This window comes from Salmo trutta, chromosome 32, assembly GCF_901001165.1.
Source record: "Salmo trutta chromosome 32, fSalTru1.1, whole genome shotgun sequence".
In the NCBI taxonomy this organism is placed as follows: Eukaryota; Metazoa; Chordata; class Actinopteri; order Salmoniformes; family Salmonidae; genus Salmo; species Salmo trutta.
In genome coordinates, this window is record NC_042988.1 from 42,169,170 (window position 1) to 42,190,042 (window position 20,873).

The following is a 20,873-nucleotide window of genomic DNA, read 5'->3' on the forward strand; positions in this document are numbered from 1 at the left end:
ATGATTATTATTATTTGACCATGCTGGTCATTTATGAACATTTTAACATCTTCACCATGTTCTGTTATAATATCCACCCGGCACAGCCAGAAGAGGACTGGCCACCCCTCATAGCCTGGTTCCTCTCTAGGTTTCTTCCTAGGTTTTTGCCTTTCTAGGGAGTTTTTCCAAGGGAGTTTTTCCTAGCCACCGTGCCTCTTTCACATGCATTGCTTGCTGTTTGGGGTTTTACGCTGGGTTTCTGTACAGCACTTTGAGATTTCAGCTGATGTACGAAGGGCTATATAAATAAATTTGATTTGGTTGTAAGTGGTAAAATGAACTAGAACATTTTATGTTTTGCAATTCCTTTGGTAAGGAATTACACATTGTTCAGTACTACTGCAGTTGGTACATAATTCCAATAGATGGCAGCATAAGACCACAAATGACATTTCAGAATATTAGTTTAGTTCTCCCTGGACACACCACTACTCCCCACGCTTCTTTCTGTCCCTTTCCACACTGCTAACGCAAGAGGAAGTTACACATTATTCAGTACTACTCCCTGGATACACCACCACTCCCCCTACTTTAGTCAAGAAAAATGTATTTTCCTAGTACGTTCAATGTCAAATTCATCATCCAGCAGCGAGCTGCTCTGCCTTCTCGAGCAAGCGAGGGGCATGTTGAGGTAAATGTACTAACTGGGAGGGTTGCATGATGTAATTTATTGGCGGGCTGGAAGATGCACTCTTGTCTTTTCAATTCCGAGGTTGTTTACTCGCAATATCAGATATTAAGATGATGTTTTATAATGTATGTATACTGAGGTTGAGGTTCTGACTAGTGATAATTTACCCGGGGTTCAATACCTGCTATAGTCACAATTTCTTTTCTCTCCCAAAAGCAACACAGCCCTAATACGAGATATATAGTTAACTAAAGTAATGAGTGACCATTTTAGAAAATCATGGGACATATAAAGTAGCCTTGACCCTCTTAGTAATAAGTTACCTGAGATCAGCATTCACGGTTAATGCCGACAGGTTTCATTGATAACAACAACGAAGCTGACATTGTGATGCAGAACAATGGACTGGGAATAGAACGTTCAGAAGGTGAGTTGGTGCCACGGTGCTCAATAGAACTAATAGGGCCTGGCAGGGAGAAAAATGTTTTTTCACGATTACTTCATAACTAGGGACATAAGGTTATATTATGAAACTGGGCTCCATGGAGGATGCAATGAACAAGTTATAAGAAAAAAAGCATTGTTTAAAAAAGGAATGTGTCCAGCCTACTTGAGGCGCCCCAAAAATAATATTAAAAAGTTCGGTCCTTGGACACAGAGGGTTTAAACACTAAAGTGACCGTCCATCTAGTGAAGAGAGGAGAACAGGACAGAGGTAGCCAGCATCCGTCAACGAGAGAGGGAGAAGCCCTCCACGGGATTTAACAGGTGGAAGAAACAACCGGCGAGCTCCATCGGTCCACAAGAAATGCAGACAGCTGGTGATGATGTAGTGGTAGCTAGGATAACTAGGATGCTGCTGGTAGAGTAGCTAGCTAGCTTACCTAGCTGTACCGACTAGCTAGGATAACTAGGATGCTGCTGGTAGAGTAGCTAGCTAGCTTACCTAGCTGTACCGACTAGCTAGGATAACTAGGATGCTGCTGGTAGAGTAGCTAGCTAGCTTACCTAGCTGTACCGACTAGCTAGGATAACTAGGATGCTGCTGGCAGAGTAGCTAGCTAGCTTACCTAGCTGTACCAACTAGCTAGGATAACTAGGACGCTGCTGGTAGAGTAGCTAGCTAGCTTACCTAGCTGTACCGACTAGCTAGGATAACTAGGATGCTGCTGGTAGAGTAGCTAGCTAGCTTACCTAGCTGTACCGACTAGCTAGGATAACTAGGATGCTGCTGGTAGAGTAGCTAGCTAGCTTACCTAGCTGTATCGACTAGCTAGGATAACTAGGATGCTGCTGGTAGAGTAGCTAGCTAGCTTAGCTAGCTGTACCGACTAGCTAGGATAACTAGGATGCTGGTGGTAGAGTAGCTAGCTAGCTTACCGAGCTGTACCGGCTAGCTAGGATAACTAGAATGCTGCTGGTAGAGAAGCTAGCTTGCTTACCTAGCTGTACCGACTAGCTAGGATAACTAGGATGCTGCTGGTAGAGTAGCTAGCTAGCTTACCTAGCTGTACCGACTAGCTAGGATAACTAGGATGCTGGTGGTAGAGTAGCTAGCTAGCGTACCTAGCTGTACCGACTAGCTAGGATAACTAGGATGCTGCTGGTAGAGTAGCTAGCTAGCTTACCTAGCTGTACCGACTAGCTAGGATAACTAGGATGCTGCTGGTAGAGTAGCTAGCTAGCTTACCGAGCTGTACCGACTAGCTAGGATAACTAGGATGCTGCTGGTAGAGTAGCTAGCTAGCGTACCTAGCTGTACCGACTAGCTAGGATAACTAGGATGCTGCTGGTAGAGTAGCTAGCTAGCTTACCTAGCTGTACCGACTAGCTAGGATAACTAGGATGCTGCTGGTAGAGTAGCTAGCTAGCTTACTGAGCTGTACCGACTAGCTAGGATAACTGGAATGCTGCTGGTAGAGTAGCTATCTAGCTTATCAAGATGTACCGACTAGCTAGGATAACTAGCAGGTCGTTCGTCTGTCCCTCGTCTCGATGATGATGACGAATCCGGTGAACCACAAAATAAAACGAGGATAGAGAGTGAAAAGGATCTGGCTACACTCATACTGTCCCTGACCGTAAAGCAAAAAAGCTAATTTAACAATAAACTTCGGCGTCTCAACACTGTAACAAACTCCGTCGTTATTCCCCAAAATCACCTCAGCCCACTCTGAACGTAACCGGACAATATGCTTGGCGCCACACTGGACGGGGAAGCGGACAGTTCTGTACGGGGACGCGGACAGTTCCAGAATGCGGACATGAGCAGTGCAACACAATCAACTAAACCCAGTCTTTACAGTGGGTTACATTAGTAATATTCATTTTTTATTATTATTATGTTAAACAAACATTCAACTTTTTTTAAACAATATTTTGAGATCTAGGCCCATGTCCACAAAGCGTCTCAGAGTAGGAAATTGGTCGTATAAGTGCTGAGAATAAAGACATTTGACACTTTTGGGTATAAATTAAAGCTATGCATGAAATCTCTAGTCCCACCTAGTCGGCAGATATTTAGGACACCTCGTGAGCTGTCCTAAGTAGTTAAGGGTTAACAGCAGGTGTCTTGATAATACTATAGAATAATGCAGAGAGTCAGTGGTTCCTGCTCCACATGTAAATGCTTTGTAGTAGTTAAAAATAATGTTTTGATATTTGATATGATAAATCCATAAATAATATATGTCTTGTGCGTTTGGCAATGATTTATGTATAATACTTATGTACAACAAGTGATACCATGTATGTCTCCAAAGCATTTTGTCTTCATTTTGGCAGATTCATTTATGCTTATTCCTGAAGATTAACTCAGGTTTTCGCCCAGCGGCTAAGGAGTTGGACCTGTGGTCGAAAGGTGGCTGGTTTATATCCCGGGCCGGGCGCTGGAAAAAACAGGAGGAATTGATCTGACCACTGGAGGGCTGCTTGGTTCACATCCTCAAAACATTAACCTTTCGTTGATCAGAACTCTAGAGGTTCTTCTTCACTGAACCCAAAAATATATTTTACTTTTAGTGGTTCCATATATTAAGGAAGTGATAGAAGCCTTTTTGGTTCTATAAGGAACCTTCTTTTCTAAGTGTGTAAAATAAACACGTTTTTCTTTTGATTATTTAATTATCTACATCATGTTATTTCAAGTTGTCCCTGCTTGTAAAAACGATCACAATTGGTTAAAAAAAATATGCATAACATTATATTAGGCAATAATTAAGAGCAGGCAAAGTGGTCGTGTCATGTGAAAATTCTATCAAATGTTTTACATTACAACGAGTACAGGCAGGGTTCCGTGGAACCCCTGCAGTACCTCCACAGACCCCGGATTGAGAACCCCTGATTTAGCAGATGCTCTTATCCAGAGAGATTTACAGTAACTGCATTCATCTTAAGATAGCTATTTATTTAGGAAATAAACTTAATAAATTCTTTGCAAAATTGTCATCTTACCTCTTAGCTTTGGTGTCATTTCCCCCAGAGAGATGCGTTTTAGAGGCAGGACCCCCCTCCTCTCTCTCCCCAGAGAGACTCATTTTAGAGCACTGACCCCTAAACAGAGATCCAGCATGTTGGTTGTGGTTAACACAGTGACAACTAAACAGAGATCCAACATGTTGGTTGTGGTTAACACAGTGACAACTAAACAGAGATCCAGCATGTTGGTTGTGGTTAACACAGTGACAACTAAACAGAGATCCAACATGTTGGTTGTGGTTAACACAGTGACAACTAAACAGAGATCCAGCATGTTGGTTGTGGTTAACACAGTGACAACTAAACAGAGATCCAGCATGTTGGTTGTGGTTAACACAGTGACGTCCTAAACAGAGATCCAGCATGTTGGTTGTGGTTAACACAGTGACAACTAAACAGAGATCCAGCATGTTGGTTGTGGTTAACACAGTGACGTCCTAAACAGAGATCCAGCATGTTGGTTGTGGTTAACACAGTGACAACTAAACAGAGATCCAGCATGTTGGTTGTGGTTAACACAGTGACAACTAAACAGAGATCCAGCATGTTGGTTGTGGTTAACACAGTAACAACTAAACAGAGATCCAGCATGTTGGTTGTGGTTAACACAGTGACAACTAAACAGAGATCCAGCATGTTGGTTGTAGTTAACACAGTGACAACTAAACAGAGATCCAGCATGTTGGTTGTGGTTAACACAGTCACAACTAAACAGAGATCCAGCATGTTGGTTGAGGTTAACACAGTGACAACTAAACAGAGATCCAACATGTTGGTTGTGGTTAACACAGTGACAACTAAACAGAGATCCAGCATGTTGGTTGTGGTCAACACAGTGACAACTAAACAGAGATCCAACATGTTGGTTGTGGTTAATAACACAGTGACAACTAAACAGAGATCCAACATGTTGGTTGTGGTTAACACAGTGACAACTAAACAGAGATCCAACATGTTGGTTGTGGTTAACACAGTGACAACTAAACAGAGATCCAGCATGTTGGTTGTGGTTAACACAGTGACAACTAAGCAGAGATCCAACATGTTGGTTGTGGTTAATACAGTGACAACTAAACAGAGATCCAGCATGTTGGTTGTGGTTAACACAGTGACAACTAAACAGAGATCCAGCATGTTGGTTGTGGTTAACACAGTGACAACTAAACAGAGATCCAGCATGTTGGTTGTGGTTAACACAGTGACAACTAAACAGAGATCCAGCATGTTGGTTGTGGTTAACACAGTGACAACTAAACAGAGATCCAGCATGTTGGTTGTGGTTAACACAGTGACAACTAAACAGAGATCCAGCATGTTGGTTGTAGTTAACACAGTGACAACTAAACAGAGATCCAGCATGTTGGTTGTGGTCAACACAGTGACAACTAAACAGAGATCCAACATGTTGGTTGTGGTTAATAACACAGTGACAACTAAACAGAGATCCAACATGTTAGTTGTGGTTAACACAGTAACAACTAAACAGAGATCCAGCATGTTCGTTGTGGTTAACACAGTGACAACTAAACAGAGATCCAGCATGTTGGTTGTGGTTAACACAGTGACAACTAAACAGAGATCCAGCATGTTGGTTGTGGTTAACACAGTGACAACTAAACAGAGATCCAGCATGTTGGTTGTGGTTAACACAGTGACTAATTCTTGAATGTCAATTGTTCTCATTCATTCATTATCTCTTTGAGAAATAAATTTTTAACAACTTTCTCTTTTACTTCACTACATTCATAAATAAAATGATGTACTTTTTACTCCATACATTTTCCTGACACCCAAAAGTACTGGTTACATTTTGAATGCTTAGCAGAACAGGAAAATGGTCCAATTCACACACTTATCAAGAGAACATCCCTGGTCACCCTACTGCCTCTGATCTGGCAGACTCACTAAACAGAGAACATCCCTGGTCATCCCTACTGCCTCTGATCTGGCAGACTCACTAAACACAAATGCTTTGTTTTTAAAATATGTCTGAGTGTTGGAGTGTGACCCTGGCTATCCATAAATTACAATAACAAGAAAATTGTGCCGTCTGGTTTGCTTAATATAAGGAATTGAAATTATTACTACTTTACTTTTACTTTTGATGCTTAAGTATATTTTAGCAAATACATTTACTTTTGATACTGAAGTAGTATTTTACTGGGTGACTTTTCACTTTTACTTGAGTCATTTTCTATTAAGGTATCTTTACTTTTACTCCAGTATGAGAATTTGGTACTTTTTCCACCACTGTTCTAACGTTCTAGAGAGAGAAAGAGAAAGAGCCACAGTTTCAACAGACATTTTGTAACTGCGTGGGCTACAAAGTTACTTTCAGTTTCATATCAGGAAATAAAGTAACGGTCACTGAGTGAATTCGTTTTGCATTGCCCGGCTCCCCGGGTGAGCAGAGATTACGCATTTTAGACCATCCCATTGGTCCTTACATATATATCCACTAACCTGTAGCACCGGGCCATGCAAAACGAACTTCCCACTGTCGCAGGGCACTGAGACACAGAGTTCTAAACCCAGACGCGTTTCTTCAAGACATCTCTCTTACATTATTTTAGCTAAACATATAATTTACTCGAAACCAAGTTTAGCTGTGACTTTTTCCTCAAAAATGTATATGCCTCAAATATTAAACTGTCTTAAAATATTTGATGATTAGTTGAATCAGGTGTGTAAGTGCTGGTCAGAACAAAAGGATGAGAAACCCTGAGATAAACATAAAACCATATAATGTAAAAGCTCCTCCACCATCTTTACCAGACGTTTTACTGATAACATGTAGACCTACTGATTAGTTTCCACTTTGAAAACTGCTGTCTGTCAGCAACTCAGCTCAAGTAGCAGTTCTACTAACTAGTAATTCTCATTCCAGGTTTTCATTCTCTTACTCTGTCCATTAGAATAAATTATTGTTCAGAAATACTTTATTTGTCAGTAATCTCCATATTGTATTTTCTGCTCTGTGTCTCAAAATGGATCCTGAACAAAATAACAACTTAACTTTCTGTTTCAATCAGCCGCCTCCCCACCCTGATAATAAAGTGTTTTATTGGTATCTTCCACTAGATGGCAGTAAACACCTGCAGTTACTAGATTTAACAACTATGTGTTTGGTTTCATACAGGCAGTGTCCCAGAGGAGGAGTGCTGATCTAGGATCAGGTCCCTCCTCTCCATGTAATCTGATTCATTATGATCTAGGATCAGGTCCCCCCTCTCCATGTAATCTGAATCATTATGATCTAGGATCAGGTCCCCCTCTCCATGTAATCTGAATCATTATGATCTAGGATCAGGTCCTTCTTCTCCATGTAATCTGATTCTTTATGATCTAGGATCAGGTCCCTCCTCTCCATGTAATCTGATTCATTATAATCTAGGATCAGGTCCCCCTCTCCATGTAATCTGATACATTATGATCAAGAATCAGGTCCTCCTCTCCATGTAATCTGATTCATTATGATCTAGGATCAGGTCCCCCTCTCCATGTAATCTGATTCATTATGATCTAGGATCAGGTCCCTCCTCTCCATGTAATCTGATTCATTATGATCTAGGATCAGGTCCTCCTCTCCATGTAATCTGATTCATTATGATCTAGGATCAGGTCCCCCCTCTCCATGTAATCTGATTCATTATGATCTAGGATCAGGTCGCCCTGTCCATGTAATCTGATTCATTATGATCTAGGATCAGGTCCTCCTCTCCATGTAATCTGATTCATTATGATCTAGGATCAGGTCCTCCTCTCCGTGTAATCTGATTCATTATGATCTAGGATCAGGTCCCCCCTCTCCATGTAATCTGATTCATTATGATCTAGGATCAGGTCCCTCCTCTCCATGTAATCTGATTCATTATGATCTAGGATCAGGTCCCTCATCTCCATGTAATCTGATTCATTATGATCTAGGATCAGGTCCCTCCTCTCCATGTAATCTGATTCATTATGATCTAGGATCAGGTCCTCCTCTCCATGTAATCTGATTCATTATAATCTAGGATCAGGTCCCTCCTCTCCATGTAATCTGATTCATTATGATCTAGGATCAGGTCCCCCTCTCCATGTAATCTGATTCATTATGATCTAGGATCAGGTCCCTCCCCTCCATGTAATCTGATTCATTATGATCTAAAAGGCTAAACTGATCCTAGATCAGCTCTCCTACTCTTTATGAATACTGTCACAGGTGACTCCTCAAGATGAGGTTCATGATTTATAAATTATATTCTTTAAGAATCAATTAGTATCTTTATATAACAACAGTAACCAGAGGAGACTTCAGGGAACGCTTCATGTCGTCACTCCTTTATATAACAACAGTAACCAGAGGGTGGGGCTAACAGTAACCAGAGGGTGGGGCTAACAGTAACCAGAGGGTGGGGCTAACAGTAACCAGAGGGTGGGGCTAACAGTCAGCTCCATGCTACAGCAGTAACTCATAACATTGTACCGAATTTTGCTTCAGTTTTTTTTTTATTATAGACCTTCTTCAAGATATCACTCTTACATTATTTTAGCTAAACATATCATTTACTGGAAACCAGGTTTGGTTGTGTTTTTTCCCCTCCTTACTGTAGGACTTACAAACACAAAATGTTTTAATTTGAGAATATTAATTTGTATGCCTCAAATATTAAACGGTCTTAAAATATTTTATGATTAGTTGAATCAGGTGTGTAAGTGCTGGTATGAACAAAAGGATGAGAAACCCTGAGATAAACATAAAACCATATAATGTAAAAGCTCCTCCACCATCTTTACCAGACGTTTTACTGATAACATGTAGACCTACTGATTAGTTTCCACTTTGAAAACTGCTGTCTGTCAGCAACTCAGCTCAAGTAGCAGTTCTACTAACTAGTAATATCTCATTCCAGGTATTCATTCTCTTACTCTGTCCAGTAGAATAAATTATTGTTCAGAAATACTTACTTATTTGTCAGTAATCTCCATATAGCGTCTTCTGCTCTGTCGTCTCAAAATGGATCCTGAACAAAAGAACAACTTTACTTTCAGTTTCCATCAGCCGCCTCCCCACCCTGAAAATAAAGTGTTTTATTGGTATCTTCCACTAGATGGCAGTAAACACCTGCTGTAACTAGATTTAACAACTATGTGTTCTGTTTCATACAGGCAGTGTCCCAGAGGAGGGTGCTGATCTAGGATCAGGTCCCCCTCTCCATGTAATCTGATTCATTATGATCTAGGATCAGGTCCTCCTCTCCATGTAATCTGATTCATTATGATCTAGGATCAGGTCCCCCCTCTCCATGTAATCTGATTCATTATGATCTAGGATCAGGTCCTCCTCTCCATGTAATCTGATTCATTATGATCTAGGATCAGGTCCCTCCTCTCCATGTAATCTGATTCATTATGATCTAGGATCAGGTCCCCCTCTCCATGTAATCTGATTCATTATGATCTAGGATCAGGTCCCCCTCTCCATGTAATCTGATTCATTATGATCTAGGATCAGGTCAGAGGGCCTGCTAGTGATAGTGGTGGAGTCAGCACCTCCACACGTGGAGATGTATCCACTCAGTCCAGTAGACCTACTCCGCGACCCACAGCAACGCAGTCTTCTATGGACCAGTTTATGCCAAAGTCTATGTCTGTAGCAAAACAAGGCCACATTGATATTGCATTGGCTAAAATGATTGCCACCAATTTCCAGCCATTTTAGATTGTGGAGGTTTTAGAAATTATAGCAATAATCTAAATCCAATGTGCACAATTCCAAGCAGGAAAACCCTTTCAAAATCACTTTTCCACAAATGTACGAGAGCACACAGGCTTCAGTGTAGGAAAGAGTTCAAAAAGCTACTGCAGTTTGCCTTACCACTGACTGCTGGACATCAAGGGTAACCACTTCTTACATGTCGGGTACATGTCACTTCATTGAAGATTTTTTCGATGTCTAGCTGTCTTCTGGACTGCTTTGAGTTCAGCGACAGACACACCTCAGAGAACTTGGCAGAGGAACTGTTGAGAATGGCCAGAGAAGGACAAGTAGATGGAAAAGTGGTCTGTTGTGTCAGCGACAATGCAGCTAACATAATCAAAGCCATGAACATTTTTAATAAATTGACCCATCATCCATGTCTTGCCCACACAATCAACCTGATTGTAAGAGATGCTCTGAAGGTGATGAAGCCCACTGTGGACAAAGTGAAAGCAGCTGTGGAATACTTCCACAGGATCACAGTAGGTGATAAAAAACTAAAGTCGACCCAACGCCAGATGGGGATGCCTGAGCTGAGGCCTAAACAAGACTGCACTACAAGGTGGAATTTAACATTTTATATGTTGAAGCGGTTTCTTGAGTCAAAGGATGACATCATCTCTACCCTGGGCATTGTCAATGCACCTGTTGATGCTCTGACCCAAGAGGAATGGGAGGTGGTGGAGGAGGTGTGCAGTCCTGGAGCAGGTCACTGTGGAGATCAGTGGAGAGAGGTACAGTAAGCAGTTATTACTGCATCATTATTTAATCCAGTATTATATATGTATATGAGCAGTAGATGAGAATGTAGTGTCAGTAGACAAAACATGAAGCTGAACTATTAAGTTACTGTTCTCTCTTTTCAGCTATGTGACCACCTCAACAATGATACTCCTGTGTAAGGGTCTGCAGCGAATCACAGCCGCCAGAGAGAAGCAAATTTAACCACAGGACATGTGACAGAGTTGATGGACACCCTATGTTCATCAATGGACAGAAAGTTCCACAGAATGGAATATCATCACGTGCTATCAGAAACCGCTGCACTTGACCCCAGGTTTAAGAAGTTAGTCTTCAGTGATGCCAGAGAGATTGATGAGGCTCTTCAAAGAATAACCTCAGCAGCAGGGAGGGACAGCCCCAGCAGTCAGCTGGCTCAGGCACCAGGGCAACAGGAAGAAGAGGGATCAGATGGTGCAGAAGCACCAGCAGTAGTGTCACAAACGTCTGCGGTTTGGATGCTGTTTGACGAGAGAGCAACTGGGGATGCAGCACGAAGGAATCCCTCAGCAGGTGCCATAATGGAGGTCCGATCCTATTTGGAGGAGCCCCTCCTCCAAAGATCTGCAGATCCTCTGAGCGGGTGGAAGAACAAGGCCTCTGTCTACCCACGGCTTACTAAAGTCATGATAGGGAGACTCCGCATAGTGGCCACATCCGTTCCCTCTGAGAGGGTCTTCTCAAAAACGGGGCAAATAATTACTGAGAGAAGAAACCGCACCAGCCCCTCGAAAGTGAGGCAGCTTGCATTTCTGAATGCAAATCTCTCATAAAAGCAAAATATGGTCAGTAATAAAGAAGAGAGAGAAAAGAGGGACCAGTTTAATGTTTTAAGTGGGATGCTGCGGTTTTGCACATTGTTATTTATTTTTCTTTGATATGGTTAAATATTCTATTATTATGTTGTTCAGATTGTATTCATTTTGAATGGTTAGATTTATATGCACTTTGTTAATATACATTAAAAAGTTATACTTTAAATACAAATGTTTAAGAGCATTCTTTTTCAAAACAAACAAATGCATTTTTAAATACATTGTTGTTAAGGTAGAGTATGATTTCATTTAATAATTTAATTAGAATTGTTTTAACACCAATCATAGTCAAACACGTCACCACCCATTTATATAACAACAGTAACCAGAGGGTGGGGCTAACAGTCATTTGCATGTGACAGCAGTAACTCATGACGTTGTACTGAATCTTGCTTCAGTTTTTATATTATAGTCCTTCAAGACATCTCTTTTACATTATTTTAGCTAAACATATAATTTACTAGAAACCAGGTTTAGCTGTGTTTTTTTCATCAAATATGAATTCATGTAGGCCTTTAATAATTGTTAACAGGCCTACAAACCCAAAAGGTTTTCATTTGAGAATGTTCATTTGTTGGCCTCAAATATTAAAATAAAATATTAAAATATTTGATGATTAGTTGAATCAGGTGTGTAAGTGCTGGTCAGAACAAAAGGATGAGAAACCCTGAGATAAACATAAAACCATATAATGTAAAAGCTCCTCCACCATCATTACCAGACGTTTTACTGATGTAGACCTACTGATTAGTTTCCACTTTGAAAACTGCTGTCTGTCAGCAACTCAGCTCATATAACAGTTCTACTAACTACTACTAGTACTATATCTTACTCTGTCCTTTAGAATGTATTACTGTTCAGAAATACTGAGAAATACTCACTTTATTTGTCAGTAATCTCCATATAGCGTCTTCTGCTCTGTCGTCTCAAAATGGATCCTGAACAAAAGAACAACTTTACATTCTGTTTCACTCAGCCGCCTCCCCACCCTGAAAATAAAGTGTTTTATTGGTATCTTCCACTAGATGGCAGTAAACACCTGCTGTAACTAGATTTAACAACTATGTGTTCTGTTTCATACAGGCAGTGTCCCAGAGGAGGAGTGCTGATCTAGGATCAGGTCCCCCCTCTCCATGTAATCTGATTCATTATGATCTAGGATCAGGTCCTTCTTCTCCATGTAATCTGATTCATTATGATCTAGGATCAGGTCCTCCTCTCCATGTAATCTGATTCATTATAATCTAGGATCAGGTCCCTCCTCTCCATGTAATCTGATTCATTATGATATAGGATCAGGTCCCCCCTCTCCATGTAATCTGATTCATTATGATCTAGGATCAGGTCCCCCCTCTCCATGTAATCTGATTCATTATGATCTAGGATCAGGTCCCCCTCTCCATGTAATCTGATTCATTATGATCTAAAAGGCTAAACTGATCCTAGATCAGCTCTCCTACTCTTTATGAATACTGTCACAGGTGACTCCTCAAGATGAGGTTCATGATTTATAAATTATATTCTTTAAGAATCAATTAGTATCTTTATATAACAACAGTAACCAGAGGAGACTTCAGGGAACGCTTCATGTCGTCACTCCTTTATATAACAACAGTAACAGTAGGGTGGGGCTAACAGTAACCAGAGGGTGGGGCTAACAGTAACCAGAGGGTGGGGCTAACAGTAACCAGAGGGTGGGGCTAACAGTAACCAGAGGGTGGGGCTAACAGTAACCAGAGGGTGGGGCTAACAGTAACCAGAGGGTGGGGCTAACAGTAACCAGAGGGTGGGGCTAACAGTAACCAGAGGGTGGGGCTAACAGTAACCAGAGGGTGGGGCTAACAGTAACCAGAGGGTGGGGCTAACAGTAACCAGAGGGTGGGGCTAACAGTAACCAGAGGGTGGGGCTAACAGTGACCAGAGGGTGGGGCTAACAGTAACCAGAGGGTGGGGCTAACAGTCAGCTCCATGCTACAGCAGTAACTCATAACATTGTACCGAATTTTGCTTCATTTTTTTTTAAATTATAGACCTTCTTCAAGATATCACTCTTACATTATTTTAGCTAAACATATCATTTACTGGAAACCAGGTTTGGTTGTGTTTTTTCCCCTCCTTACTGTAGGACTTACAAACACAAAATGTTTTAATTTGAGAATATTAATTTGTATGCCTCAAATATTAAACTGTCTTAAATATTTGATGATTAGTTGAATCAGGTGTGTAAGTGCTGGTAAGAACAAAAGGATGAGAAACCCTGAGATAAACATAAAACCATATAATGTAAAAGCTCCTCCACCATCTTTACCAGACGTTTTACTGATGTAGACCTACTGATTAGTTTCCACTTTGAAAACTGCTGTCTGTCAGCAACTCAGCTCAAGTAGCAGTTCTACTAACTAGTAATATCTCATTCCTGGTATTCATTATCTTACTCTGTCCATTAGAATAAATTATTGTTCAGAAATACTTACTTTATTTGTCAGTAATCTCCATATAGCGTCTTCTGCTCTGTCGTCTCAAAATGGATCCTGAACAAAAGAACAACTTTACTTTCTGTTTCAATCAGCCGCCTCCCCACCCTGATAATAAAGTGTTTTATTAGTATCTTCCACTAGATGGCAGTAAACACCTGCTGTAACTCGACTTTACAACTATGTGTTTGGTTTCATACAGGCAGTGTCCCAGAGTTGGAGTACTGATCTAGGATCAGGTCCCCCTCTCCATGTAATCTGATTCATTATGATCTAGGATCAGGTCCCTCCTCTCCATGTAATCTGATTCATTATGATCTAGGATCAGGTCCCCCCTCTCCATGTAATCTGATTCATTATGATCTAGGATCAGGTCCTCCTCTCCATGTAATCTGATTCATTATGATCTAGGATCAGGTCCATCCTCTCCATGTAATCTGATTCATTATGATCTAGGATCAGGTCCCCCTCTCCATGTAATCTGATTCATTATGATCTAGGATCAGGTCAGCGGGCCTGCTAGTGATAGTGGTGGAGTCAGCACCTCCACACGTGGAGATGTATCCACTCAGTCCAGTAGACCTACTCCGCGACCCACAGCAACGCAGTCTTCTATGGACCAGTTTATGCCAAAGTCTATGTCTGTAGCAAAACAAGGCCACATTGATAATGCATTGGCTAAAATGATTGCCACCAATTTCCAGCCATTTTAGATTGTGGAGGTTTTAGAAATTATAGCAATAATCTAAATCCAATGTACACAATTCCAAGCAGGAAAACCCTTTCAAAATCACTTTTCCACAAATGTACGAGAGCACACAGGCTTCAGTGTAGGAAAGAGTCCAAAAAGCTACTGCAGTTTGCCTTACCACTGACTGCTGGACATCAAGGGTAACCACTTCTTACATGTCGGGTACATGTCACTTCATTGAAGATTTTTTCGATGTCTAGCTGTCTTCTGGACTGCTTTGAGTTCAGCGACAGACACACCTCAGAGAACTTGGCAGAGGAACTGTTGAGAGTGGCCAGAGAAGGACAAGTAGATGGAAATGTGGTCTGTTGTGTTAGTGACAATGCAGCTAACATAACCAAAGCCATGAACATTTTTAATAAATTGACCCATCATCCATGTCTTGCCCACACAATCAACCTGATTGTAAGAGATGCTCTGAGGTGATGAAGCCCACTGTGGACAAAGTGAAAGCAGCTGTGGAATACTTCCACAGGATCACAGTAGGTGCTAAAAAACTAAAGTCTACACAACGCCAGATGGGGATGCCTGAGCTGAGGCCTAAACAAGACTGCACTACAAGGTGGAATTTAACATTTTATATGTTGAAGCGGTTTCTTGAGTCAAAGGATGCCATCATCTCTACCCTGGCCATAGTCAATGCACCTGTTGATGCTCTGACCCAAGAGGAATGGGAGGTGGTGGAGGAGGTGTGCAGTCCTGGAGCAGGTCACTGTGGAGATCAGTGAGGTACAGTAAGCAGTTATTACTGCATCATTATTTAATCCAGTATTATATATGTATATGAGCAGTAGATGAGAATGTAGTATCAGTAGACAAAACATGAAGCTGAACTATTAAGTTACTGTTCTCTCTTTTCAGCTATGTGACCACCTCAACAATGATACTCCTGTGTAAGGGTCTGCAGCGAATCACAGCCGCCAGAGAGAAGCAAATGTAACCACAGGACATGTGACAGAGTTGATGGACACCATATGTTCATCAATGGACAGAAAGTTCCACAGAATGGAATATAATCACGTGCTATCAGAAACCGCTGCACTTGACCCCAGGTTTAAGAAGTTAGTCTTCAGTGATGCCAGAGAGATTGATGAGGCTCTTCAAAGAATAACCTCAGCAGCAGGGAGGGACAGCCCCAGCAGTCAGCTGGCTCAGGCACCAGGGCAACAGGAAGAAGAGGGATCAGATGGAGGGACAGCCCCAGCAGTCAGCTGGCTCAGGCACCAGGGCAACAGGAAGAAGAGGGATCAGATGGTGCAGAAGCACCAGCAGTAGTGTCACAAACGTCTGCGGTTTGGATGCTGTTTGACGAGAGAGCAACTGGGGATGCAGCACGAAGGAATCCCTCAGCAGGTGCCATAATGGAGGTCCGATCCTATTTGGAGGAGCCCCTCCTCCAAAGATCTGCAGATCCTCTGAGCGGGTGGAAGAACAAGGCCTCTGTCTATCAACGGCTTACTAAAGTCATGACAGGGAGACTCTGCATAGTGGCCACATCCGTTCCCTCTGAGAGGGTCTTCTCGAAAACAGGGCAAATAATTACTGAGAGAAGAAACGGCACCAGCCCCTCGAAAGTGAAGCAGCTTGCATTTCTGAATGCAAATCTCTCATAAAAGCAAAATATGGTCAGTAATAAAGAAGAGAGAGAAAAGAGGGACCAGTTTAATGTTTTAAGTGGGATCCTGCAGTTTTGCACATTGTTATTTATTTTTCTTTGATATGGTTAAATATTCTATTATTATGTTGTTCAGATTGTATTCATTTTGAATGGTTAGATTTATATGCACTTTGTTTATATACATTAAAAAGTTATACTTTAAATACAAATGTTTAAGAGCATTCTTTTTCAAAACAAACAAATGCATTTTTAAATACATTGTTGTTAAGGTAGAGTATGATTTCATTTAATAATTTAATTAGAATTGTTTTAACACCAATCATAGTCAAACACGTCACCACCCATTTATATAACAACAGTAACCAGAGGGTGGGGCTAACAGTAACCAGAGGGTGGAGCTAACACTAACCAGAGGGTGGAGCTAACAGTAACCAGAGGGTGGGGCTAACAGTCAGTTGCATGTGACAGCAGTAACTCATGACATTGTACTGAATCTTGCTTCAGTTTTTATATTATAGTCCTTCTTCAAGACATCTCTTTTACATTATTTTAGCTAAACATATCATTTACTAGAATCCAGGTTTAGCTGTGTTTTTTTCATCAAATATGAATTCATTTAGGCCTTTAATAATTGTAAACAGGCCTACAAACCCAAAAGGTTTCATTTGAGAATGTTCATTTGTTGGCCTCAAATATTAAAATAAAATATTAAAATATTTGATGATTAGTTGAATCAGGTGTGTAAGTGCTGGTAAGAACAAAAGGATGAGAAACCCTGAGATAAACATAAAACCATATAATGTAAAAGCTCCTCCACCATCTTTACCAGACGTTTTACTGATGTAGACCTACTGATTAGTTTCCACTTTGAAAACTGCTGTCTGTCAGCAACTCAGCTCAAGTAGCAGTTCTACTAAAACTGCTGTCTGTCAGCAACTAAGCTCATATAACAAATTCTACTAACTACTACTAGTACTATATCTTACTCTGTCCTTTAGAATGTATTACTGTTCAGAAATACTGAGAAATACTCACTTTATTTGTCAGTAATCTCCATATAGCGTCTTCTGCTCTGTTGTCTCAAAATGGATCCTGAACAAAAGAACAACTTTACATTCTGTTTCACTCAGCCGCCTCCCCACCCTGAAAATAAAGTGTTTTATTGGTATCTTCCACTAGATGGCAGTAAACACCTGCAGTAACTAGATTTAACAACTATGTGTTTGGTTTCATACAGGCAGTGTCCCAGAGGAGGATTGCTGATCTAGGATCAGGTCCCTCCTCTCCATGTAATCTGATTCATTATGATCTAGGATCAAGTCCCTCCTCTCCATGTAATCTGATTCATTATGATCTAGGATCAGGTCCTCCTCTCCATGTAATCTGATTCATTATGATCTAGGATCAGGTCCTCCTCTCCATGTAATCTGATTCATTATGATCTAGGATCAGGTCCCCCCTCTCCATGTAATCTGATTCATTATGATCTAGGATCAGGTCCCTCCTCTCCATGTAATCTGATTCATTATGATCTAGGATCAGGTCCCCCCTCTCCATGTAATCTGATTCATTATGATCTAGGATCAGGTCCCCCCTCTCCATGTAATCTAATTCAATGTGATCTAGGAGCAGGTCCCTCCTCTCCATGTAATCTAATTCAATGTGATCTAGGATCAGTTCCCCCTCTCCATGTAATCTGATTCATTATGATCTAGGATCAGGTCCCCCTCTCCATGTAATCTGATTCATTATGATCTAGGATCAGGTCCTCCTCTCCATGTAATCTGATTCATTATGATCTTAGATCAGGTCCCTCCTCTCCATGTAATCTGATTCAATGTGATCTAGGATCAGGTCCCCCCTCTCCATGTAATCTGATTCATTATGATCTAGGATCAGGTCCCCCTCTCCATGTAATCTGATTCATTACGATCTAGGATCAGGTCCCCCTTTCAATGTAATCTGATTCACTATGATCTATGATCAGGTCCCCCTCTCCATGTAATCTGATTCATTATGATCTAGGATCAGGTCCCCCTCTCCAAGTACTCTGATTCATTATGATCTAAAATCAGGTCCCCCCTGTCCATGTAATCTCATTCATTATGATCTAGGATCAGGTCCCTCTCTCCATGTAATCTGATTCATTCTGATCTAGGATCAGGTCCCTCCTCTCCATGTAATCTGATTCATTATGATCTAGGATCAGGTCCCTCTCTCTATGTAATCTGATTCATTATGATCTAGGATCAGGTCCCCCCTCTACATGTAATCTGATTCCTTATGATCTAGGATCAGGTCCCCCTCTCCATGTAATCTGATTCATTATGATCTAGGATCAGGTCCTCCTCTCCATGTAATCTGATTCATTATGATCTAGGATCAGGTCCCCCCTCTCCATGTAATCTGATTCATTATGATCTAGGATCAGGTCCTCCTCTCCATGTAATCTGATTCATTATGATCTAGGATCAGGTCCCTCCTCTCCATGTAATCTGATTCATTATGATCTAGGATCAGGTCCCCCTCTCCATGTAATCTGATTCATTATGATCTAGGATCAGGTCCCCCTCTCCATGTAATCTGATTCATTATGATCTAGGATCAGGTCAGCGGGCCTGCTAGTGATAGTGGTGGAGTCAGCACCTCCACACGTGGAGATGTATCCACTCAGTCCAGTAGACCTACTCCGCGACCCACAGCAACGCAGTCTTCTATGGACCAGTTTATGCCAAAGTCTATGTCTGTAGCAAAACAAGGCCACATTGATAATGCATTGGCTAAAATGATTGCCACCAATTTCCAGCCATTTTAGATTGTGGAGGTTTTAGAAATTGTAGCAATAATCTAAATCCAATGTGCACAATTCCAAGCAGGAAAACCCTTTCAAAATCACTTTTCCACAACTGTACGAGAGCACACAGGCTTCAGTGTAGGAAAGAGTTCAAAAAGCTACTGCAGTTTGCCTTACCACTGACTGCTGGACATCAAGGGTAACCACTTCTTACATGTCGGTTACATGTCACTTCATTGAAGATTTTTTCGATGTCTAGCTGTCTTCTGGACTGCTTTGAGTTCAGCGACAGACACACCTCAGAGAACTTGGCAGAGGAACTGTTGAGAGTGGCCAGAGAAGGACAAGTAGATGGAAAAGTGGTCTGTTGTGTCAGCGACAATGCAGCTAACATAACCAAAGCCATGAACATTTTTAATAAATTGACCCATCATCCATGTCTTGCCCACACAATCAACCTGATTGTAAGAGATGCTCTGAAGGCGATGAAGCCCACTGTGGACAAAGTGAAAGCAGCTGTGGAATACTTCCACAGGAGCACAGTAGGTGCTAAAAAACTAAAGTCTACACAACGCCAGATGGGGATGCCTGAGCTGAGGCCTAAACAAGACTGCACTACAAGGTGGAATTCAACATTTTATATGTTGAAGCGGTTTCTTGAGTCAAAGGATGCCATCATCTCTACCCTGGCCATAGTCAATGCACCTGTTGATGCTCTGACCCAAGAGGAATGGGAGGTGGTGGAGGAGGTGTGCAGTCCTGGAGCAGGTCACTGTGGAGATCAGTGGAGAGAGGTACAGTAAGCAGTTATTACTGCATCATTATTTAATCCAGTATTATATATGTATATGAGCAGTAGATGAGAATGTAGTATCAGTAGACAAAACATGAAGCTGAACAATTAAGTTACTGTTCTCTCTTTTCAGCTATGTGACCACCTCAACAATGATACTCCTGTGTAAGGGTCTGCAGCGAATCACAGCCGCCAGAGAGAAGCAAATTTAACCACAGGACATGTGACAGAGTTGATGGACACCCTATGTTCATCAATGGACAGAAAGTTCCACAGAATGGAATATCATCACGTGCTATCAGAAACCGCTGCACTTGACCCCAGGTTTAAGAAGTTAGTCTTCAGTGATGCCAGAGAGATTGATGAGGCTCTTCAAAGAATAACCTCAGCAGCAGGGAGGGACAGCCCCAGCAGTCAGCTGGCTCAGGCACCAGGGCAACAGGAAGAAGAGGGATCAGATGGTGCAGAAGCACCAGCAGTAGTGTCACAAACGTCTGCGGTTTGGATGCTGTTTGACGAGAGAGCAACTGGGGATGCAGCACGAAGGAATCCCTCAGCAGGTGCCATAATGGAGGTCCGATCCTATTTGGAGGAGCCCCTCCTCCAAAGATCTGCAGATCCTCTGAGCGGGTGGAAGAACAAGGCCTCTGTCTATCAACGGCTTACTAAAGTCATGACAGGGAGACTCCGCATAGTGGCCACATCCGTTCCCTCTGAGAGGGTCTTCTCGAAAACGGGGCAAATAATTACTGAGAGAAGAAACCGCACCAGCCCCTCGAAAGTGAGGCAGCTTGCATTTCTGAATGCAAATCTCTCATAAAAGCAAAATATGGTCAGTAATAAAGAAGAGAGAGAAAAGAGGGACCAGTTTAATGTTTTAAGTGGGATGCTGCGGTTTTGCACATTGTTATTTATTTTTCTTTGATATGGTTAAATATTCTATTATTATGTTGTT

General features: G+C 41.5%; 1 long non-coding RNA gene across 4 annotated transcripts in view; it reads right to left on the reverse strand.

Moving 5' to 3' along the window:
• The window catches only part of LOC115171947 (uncharacterized), a 31,497-nt gene that overhangs the window by 2,073 nt on the left and 8,551 nt on the right, over window positions 1-20,873 (reverse strand). Inside the window, exons 5-10 of one of the 4 annotated variants that reach the window (XR_003871292.1) lie at window positions 17,367-17,423; window positions 13,963-14,019; window positions 12,370-12,426; window positions 9,101-9,156; window positions 4,127-4,225; window positions 3,036-3,561 (exon numbers count right to left, since the gene is read on the reverse strand). This is a non-coding gene — a long non-coding RNA (uncharacterized LOC115171947). Of the gene's footprint in view, window positions 1-3,035; window positions 3,562-4,126; window positions 4,226-7,129; window positions 7,145-8,622; window positions 8,957-9,100; window positions 9,157-12,228; window positions 12,427-13,962; window positions 14,020-17,366; window positions 17,424-20,873 lie in introns of those variants that run through there. The other 3 variants (XR_003871293.1, XR_003871294.1, XR_003871295.1) reach the window with 3 other exon arrangements.